This window comes from Triticum aestivum, chromosome 6A (assembly GCF_018294505.1).
Source record: "Triticum aestivum cultivar Chinese Spring chromosome 6A, IWGSC CS RefSeq v2.1, whole genome shotgun sequence".
NCBI lineage: Eukaryota > Viridiplantae > Streptophyta > Magnoliopsida > Poales > Poaceae > Triticum > Triticum aestivum.
This window is the reverse complement of record NC_057809.1, coordinates 564,307,910-564,316,565: the sequence shown is the minus strand read 5'-3', so window position 1 is coordinate 564,316,565 and position 8,656 is coordinate 564,307,910.

The following is an 8,656-nucleotide window of genomic DNA, read 5'->3' as shown; positions in this document are numbered from 1 at the left end:
GAGAAAAATAGCAAATGGTGGGTAAACGAATTACTGTTGAGAAATTGATAGAACTTCAAATAATCACGACGATATCCAGGCAATGATCATTATATAGGCATCACGTACAAGATTAGTAGACCAACTCCTGCCTGCATCTACTACTATTACTCCACACATCGACCGCTATCCAACATGCATCTAGTGTATTAAGTTCGTGGAAAACGGAGTAATGCAATAAGAACGATGACATGATGTAGACAAGATCTATTTATATGGAAATAGACCCCATCTTGTTATCCTTAATAGCAACGATCGATACATACGTGTCGGTTCCCCTTCTATCACTGGGATCAAGCACCGTAAGATCGAACCCCATCACAAAGTACCTGTTCCCATTACAAGATTAATAGATCAAGTTGGCCAAACAAAACCCAAATATCGGAGAAGAAATACGAGGCTATAAGCAATCATGCATATAAGAGATCAAAGAAGACTCAAATAACTTTCATGGATAAAAAGATAGATCTGATCATAAACTCAAAGTTCATCCAATCCCAACAAACACAATGCAAAAGGAGTTACATCATATGGATCTCCAAGAGGCCATTGTATTGAGAATCAAAAGAGAGAGAGAGGAAGCCATCTAGCTACTAACTATGGACCGCGAAGGTCTACAAAAGACTACTCACACATCATCGGAGAGGCACCAATGGACATGATGAACCCCTCCGTGATGGTGTCTAGATTGGATCTGGTGGTTCTGGAACTTGCGGCGGATGGAATTGATTTTCGTCGACTCCCCTAGGGTTTCTAGAATATTGGGGTATTTATAGAGTAAAGAGGCGCTTCGAGGGGCAACTGAGGTGGGCACAACCCACCAGGGCGCGCCTAGAGTGTTGTGCTCCCATCGGAGCCCCCCCAGGTGCTTCTTCGGCCCACTGGATGTCTTCTGGTCCATAAAAATCCACAAAAAGTTTCGCTGCATTTGAAATCTATTTGGTATTGATTTCCTGCAATGTAAAAAACATGCAAAAAACAGTAACTAACACTTGGCACTAGGTCAATAGGTTAGTACCAAAAAATGATATAAAATGACTATAAAACATCCAAGAATGATAATATAACAGCATGGAACAATCAAAAATTATACATATGTTGGAGACGTATTAGCATCCCCAAGCTTAATTCATGCTCGTCCTCGAGTAGGTAAATGATAAAAAAAGAATTTTTGATGTGGAATAATGCCTAACATGTCATCTCATATTCTTTTCTTTGTAGCTTGGAGATTTGGGCTTTTATATGGTTCAAAGCAATAGTCTAGTTTTGACATGAGGACTTTAATACTCAAGCATACCAACAAGCAACCATGTCTTTCAAAATATCAACGCTAAAATAAGTTATCCCTAGCCCATCATGCTCAATCATTGATCCATTCGTGAAACACACACGCATATTAGCTACACCCAATACTCAAGTACAATCATAGTGCCCCCTAGTTGGTGCTTTATAAGAGAAGATGGAGACTCAAATTAAAGATAAAAATTGCATAAAGTAAAAGAAAAGGCCCTTCGCAGAGGGAATTAGGGATTTGTAGAGGTGCCAGAGCTCAAAGCAAAAAACATAGAGATAAAAACATTTTGGGAGGCATGCTTTTCCTGTCAATGAGAATGATCGAGTAGTTCCCAATACTTTCCATGCTAGATATATCATAGGTGGTTCCCAAACAGAAATTAAAGTTTATTATTTTTTCAACCATACTTTCACTTTCCATGGCTAGCCGTACCCATGGGTGCCTTCCATACCAACACTTCCCAAGGAATTTATTATTTGACAACATAAAGTAAATTCATTTTTCATCTCGGGATTGGGCATGCCTAATAACTTTGCCTTACTCTCGTGCAATGACAAGTGAATAAACACTCACCATGAGAATAACATATCTAGCATGGAAATATATTAGCCACACTCTACCGGTTCATGAGCGGTACGAGCACACAAAAGAGAAGTTTATTTTGAAAATTAGAGATGGCACATACAAATTTGGTTAGAACGGCAAAAGAATACCGCATATAGGTAGGTATGGTGGACTCATGTGGCAAAACTGGTTCAAAGGGTTTTGGATGCACAAGTAGTGATCATACTTAGTGCAAAATGAAGGCTAGCAAAAGATTCAGAAGCGACCAACCAAGAAGCAAATAATCTCATAAGCGAGCGTTGAGCATAATTAACACTGAATAATGCACCACAAGTAGGATGTAATTTCATGCATAACTATTGACTTTCATGCTTGCATAGGGAATCACAAACCTTAACACCAATATTCTTACTAAAGCATAATTACTCATCAACATGACTCACATGTCACATCATCATATCTCAAAACTATTACAAGGAATCAAGTTTATTTTGTCCAATGATCTTCATGGAATTTTTTATTTTATCCTTCTTGGATATCTATCACTTTGGAACTAATTTTCATGTGTTGCTTTTGATAAGCTCAAACAAATATAAGTGAAGATCATGAGCATAATATTTATTTTCTCAAATTAATTTAAGTGAAGCAAGAGAGAATTTATTAAAATATTATTAACTATCAAATAAATCTAAGTGAAGCAAGAGAGCATTTCTTCAAAAATACTAAAGCACATCGTGCTCAAAAAGATATAAGTGAAGCACTAGAGCAATTACATAGCTCATAAAAATTTAAGTGAAGCATAGAGAGCAATTCTAACAAGTCATGGCATAATTTTGGCTCTCTCAAATAGGTGTGTCTAGCAAGGATTCAAGACTTAAAACAAAAATCAAAATAAGCAAAGACTCATATCATACAAGACGCCCCAAGCAAAACTCATAGTATGTGACGAATAAAAATATGTAAGGTTTAGTTTCTGAAAAGACTAACCTGTTGTACACTTGATTAATGGCAGTGCGGTATTGCCTCTATGTTGACTGATTAGTTGATATAGAATTTTTTTCCTCAACTCTGGTACGTGTTCTGCCTCTAAGGCCGCTGTTGTTCCATCTTTGGAGTAGTGCTTCACATTCATGTACATATAGAATGCACAGTCCATTCTGCATGTAGAGGAATGGTAGTAGTAAAATTGTTGCATTCGAGAAACGAAAAGAAGAGAAATGTTGGAGCAATGGTAGTAGTAATTGTTGCATTGAAAAAATGAAAGAACAAAATTATTTGAGGAATGGTAGTAGTGAATCTTGCATTGAAAAAAAGAAAGAGGAGAAATGTTGGAAGTGCTTACGTGCCTTCTCCCTGAAGTGGCACCAATAGTTTGACCTTTTTGAAATGGTCGATGATTCTTTGTGAAAGCTGGAGCTCTATGCTTATGTGCTTCCAGATTTTCATTAATTTGCTAGTTACATTTTTGAAGAATTCTATTGTGCCTGGATATGCAGTTGAAGATTCAAGGAGTTCAAAGTGTTGTTTTTCCATGTTAACTGTAACGGTGAAGTAATGACTTATAGTTTCGTCTTTCTTAAACCCGTGCATCGAACATGGTAGAAGGAACTACAAAACGTAAAATAAAAATAAAACATTTGGAAATTTTCTTAGATTTAGAAATGATTTGTCTCTCATGAAAGAGAACTTTGCACAACATATGTAATTGGATTTTGTTGTTGTAACAGCTGATATGCTTACCATGTTATAATCTTGCAGTTTTTCTTCTTCTTCTATGTTGAAAAATGCTCTAAGCCTGGTAGGTAGTAGTTTTTTTCTAATATGTGCTTGATCATTATTTTGGTAGCACATTTGATCTTCGTCGGCGGCTTCCTTTATTGAGTGATGCTTGTTTTGTCATACATACACAAAGGGAATTTGTTAGTTCAGTTATAAGCGAAGTTTATCTATTTATAAACTGATATTTATCGTTTTAAATGTGATTCTTTTGATGTGATCTTTACTTACAGAGTTGCTTAATGATAGGATCTTTTTTCACTGTGCCATTTGTTAGCATGGGCTCGATTGCTTTGCTGCTCACTGGTTTACCGACCTTGAAGCTTTCGGCGACATGACCTAGGTTGACATCGAACTTGTCTGTTGCAATGAAAAGCTCATCCCTGCAAAGTATATTTATGAAAGTATTTTAGTTTACACATGATACGGTTAAAATCATTGTATGTAAGAATGTGTTGTGTGTTAGTTACATGAACTTACCTTTCTTTCTTTGTCTATGGCTTGCATATAGCTTTATACAGGTCTTCGATGGCTTTGTTGACAGCATCTCTATCTTTGCCCCTTTCTCCTTTGTGCCTGGGATGAATTTGAATTTAATGTAAATAATTTCAAGTCGCAAGATAGAATTAAGTTTCTATTCTATTGCCTGCTTTGACGCTAGAAGATATACCTTGTCAAGTATTGTTCATTTCTTATTCTCATTCTGCTTCTAGCGGCATGTGACGTTGTCTTTTTTGCGTTGTACATTCAAAGCTCGCTTCGTCAGTACACTTTTGTTCAGTTTCTGCTTCATCCTTGTTTGAGTCGTCTGTGCTTTTCTTAGCGTCATGTTTTGCTTGTCAACCATCATGTCTTGCTGGTGGTCTTTTCCGTCTTGTTTTTTAGTCTCGACCTGGTTGGCAGTAACCTCTTTGCCAGGAGAATCACCGTCGTACGATGGTAGGGTTTTCTTCGATAGTGTCTGATTCTTTCTTTGAAATATTATAACCAAGTTTTCTGTAGAACAATCTAAGTGTTTGCTTCATTGATTGTATCTATGTGGTTGCCTTCTTCGTGTTTCTGTGTTATCATGGAAAAGCATTAAATAATTTAATTTGCTACTTTATTTTAATTATAGCAGCTGTGACAGGAAAATAGCAAAGCGTTCGGTGCGTGTGTTAAGCTATTTGATTGTGAATAGGCGTTATTTTATTGAGATTGAGCTATAATTTTGTAGAGACATTTTGCGCAACTTCACATGTTTAGCTGTCGTTGCTGCTGCTGACTGTTCCACCCATTCTTTGCTGAGTGGAGTTTTTTGGGGATCCCCTTGTTCTGTCTTTTGGTGTTCATCGTCACTGTCCTCGTTTTTGTCCTTCAGCTGTTCAAGAATAGAGGTGGCTAAGTGGCGGTGCATTTGAGTTTTCATGGAGCTACTTTATATTTTCGTAGAATCAACTTATGTAACTTTATCTCCTCAGCTATTGCTTCTTCTGTTGTCTCTACTACTGTTTTCATTGTTGCTGCTAATTGTTCCGCCCGTTCTTCGTTGAGTGGAGGTTTTGGGGCATCTTCTTGATATTTCTTTTGGAGTTCATAGCCGTTGTCCTCATTTTTGTCTTGTAGCTTTTCAAATATAGAGGTGGGTAAGTGGGAGTGCCTTTGAGGTTCCACGGAGCTATTTTATACTTTCATAGGATCAGCTTAAGTAACTTTACCTTTTCACTCGTTATCGCTACTGCCATCTCTGCTACCTATTGTTCAGTGAGTGAATATTTTGGGGCTTGGTCTTCTGTGATGTTGATGTCTACCATTTCAAGAACATGTTGCCCTTCTTCAGTGGCCTCCACTTGCTCATTGGCCTCCCCTGTCTATGATGACAGGAAAATAGTGAAATGTCAAGTTCGTATTTTTGAACTATAAGATCATGAAGAGGTATTATGTGACTTCACCTATTTATTTGTTGTTTTGGCTGCTGATTGTTCTACCTGTTCTTCGTTGAGTGGGGGTTTTGGGGCCTTCTCTTGTTGTTCATTTTGCTGTTCATTGTCACTGTCCTTGTTTTTTTCTTGCAGCTGTTCAAACATAGAGGTGGCAAAGTGGGAGTGCATTTGAGTGAACACAGAGGTGGTAAGTGGGAGTTTATTTGAGTGTGCACGGAGCTATTTTATAATTTCATAGTTGCAGGTTATGTAACTTTACCTTTTAAATCATTGACGCTGCTGCCGTCTCTACTACCTGTTGTTCGGTTAGTGAATATTCCATGGCTTGGTCTTCAGTTGCATTGATGTCTACCGTTTGAAGAACATGTTCCCCTTGTTCATTGGCCTCCTCTGGTTGTGTTTGATGGTCTTGATTGTTGGTGCTCTCTTGAACTTCTTGTGTCTGTTCCAACACAAAAAGTAATTAAAAACTAGGTGCATTTTTGACTGTGCAGTTGTAGTTGTTTTTTTATAAGACCTCTTTCTCTATAGTGGCAGGACTGTCTATTGCTTCAAATACGGCTTCTCCTTGTTTCGTGTTGTCCTCTTGTTTTTCATGTTGAATATCTATGCCAGTGCTTTTGTTTGCTTCCTTTTCCTGTTTAATAAAAATTGAAATTTTATATTGAACTTTCATTTGTGTCTGAACTACATTGTACATGTGAACTTCATCGTTGCAACAATATATTTTTTGTCATAAAAACAGGCTTTGTAACCTCACCTCTTCAGCCATTGTTGTTTGAAGTTCTTTGTGTTTTTGAGTTTCCTTTGGTTGTGCTGCGTGTTGATCTTCGAGATTAACGTACTCATTTGTTTCCTGCATTTGTTCAGATAAAATGGTGAGTCGTCCCTTATAATCCTTGTATGCAGTGGCAGGATGTATTGGGTAGTTCAGACACCATAAATGTTTTGAAAAGGGGTTGTTGTTGTTGAATTTTACCTCTGTGTTGATGATTGGGTTATTTGTGTCTGCGTCAATTGTTTCCTTATCGGGTATAACAGTCTCGAGTTTCTCATCGGCTCGGATGTCTTGGGCTTTCTCCTCTGTATTTGTGATGGTCATCTGCATTGTTGTGGCACTGGAAATCTCTTATACACAAACTTCATGTTTCATGACGCTTTCATCTGTTTAAGGTTCACCATGGGGTTCAAGTTTAACATGGGTCGTCTCTTGCTCTTGCAGTTCTTGCGATATCTGGAGATCAAACAATATGAGTTTGCGGTGCATTTTCTTCCTGCCATTATGAGTTTCCGGTGTGGGGTGAAGTGGGTTGTGGAAGTTTACCTCCTCTTCATTGTTTTCTTCTTCTTCATCGTGTGTGATGCTAATGGTTAATTGTGGGTCAGCTTCTTGTGTTTGGTTGGCGGGACTGCTGATTTGATGGTTGTCCAGCTGAGCCTATATTTTGTTGGAGGTTAGTCAGTTAACTTATAACTCTATACCATTTTGAAAGGAAAAATGGATGTTCATACTGACCTGTTCACTGGTTCTGACGTCGATCGTATCTGGTGCTTGTGATGGGGTAGTTGTTGTTGTAGCATTATGTGTTGTGAGGTTGCTTTGTTTGTTGTGTTCATTCTTGTTTTTGGGGTTGTTGACATCATTCTGCTGTTGGAGTTCATCTTGGCCTAGCGTGCTATTGGCACGTTCCTGAAAGTATTCAGACAGTTCTTTTCAATTCAGGTATGAAAACAGGGCATTGCTTTAGGGGCAGATGGCATCATGCATTACTATTATTTACGTGTTTCTGTCGCTTTATTTTTTCTTGTCAATTCCCACGTCCCTTGATTTTGTTCTTCTCTTCCTCTCTTCATCTTATTCTTCCTTCTTTATTTTTCTCATTTCTCCTGGTTCTGTTCTGGCTACGACTTCTTTTGTGCGGTTGCCATCGACTAGTGTACTTGTGGATGTTGCATCTGCTTGCTCTAGCATTGGCAGGGTCACCTTGTTTGTTAAGTTCTTTCTGCAAATAATGTTCTGAAATTCTCTGTGTTGTTTGACAGCTTCGATCAGGAACATTGTTTGTTGCACCACTGATTTCTTGGATTTTTGATCCAATCTCTCCTCTTCTTCGATGCATTGGTGTTCAGCTCTAGTGATTACTCTCGGTAACTGTTTTGCTTCGTCGAGCACTTTTTCAGCAATTCCTTTATCCTTTTGAATCTTTCTTCTGATCCTGTGCTGGTGCTTGTGTCGGGTTCCCTACTTCCACTGGTGCCGACATGTGGTTCATGTTGGCGCTTGGGTGGAGGTGGTAGTATTTCGGTCGTGTGTTGGTGTTGCTGTTGTTTACGATGTTGTGGTGGTATCTATTGAATTGAAGACGAAGGTGATGTTGTGTTGGTATAGAAGATCCTCTCTGCTATTCCTTTTCATGTCTGCATTGTTTCAGTAGAATGGAGTTGATTAGAATGGAAACTGTTTTTAAAAGGAAGGACTGGTTTATGTACAATAGATTTATACATGTATCTTGCCAAATTCATAGTCATCCAGTCGTGCTTTTCCGTCCGTTTTCATGTCTGCTCTAGCTATTTTCGCTAGGTGACTCTCTTTGAGATGGTTTTCTCATGGTAATGAGGTCTTGTCCATTGTCTTCGCAATCTTCCGCATTTCTTTGGTGTCGGTTGGCAGCAACAGGGAGTCGAGATACATGATTACTGGTCCCTGTGCCAAATCATTGACGTGCTTTTTGTTCTTTTTTTTCTTGATCCAACGTCCTGTGCTCCTGCCATTTCATGGCTCTTGCCTTAATTCTTTTGACAATTACCTCGCAGAAATCCATCTGTGCCATTTCTTCATAGTTCATGTCCTTGACCATTATCGCTTGTTGGCTGAAGATAGCGGCGCTTGTCCAGCAGACAACGTTGTGGAAAAAATAAGGAAAAATATTTTAACTAATTTGCTGTTTGATTATTTGTCATCTAGTTCCACCAATTTTTCTAGCTTCTTGAACAATTCTTTTGGCTTGAAATCTGGACGTTTGAAGCTAAGGTCTGACATCAGTTCTTTCATTGAAGTTTG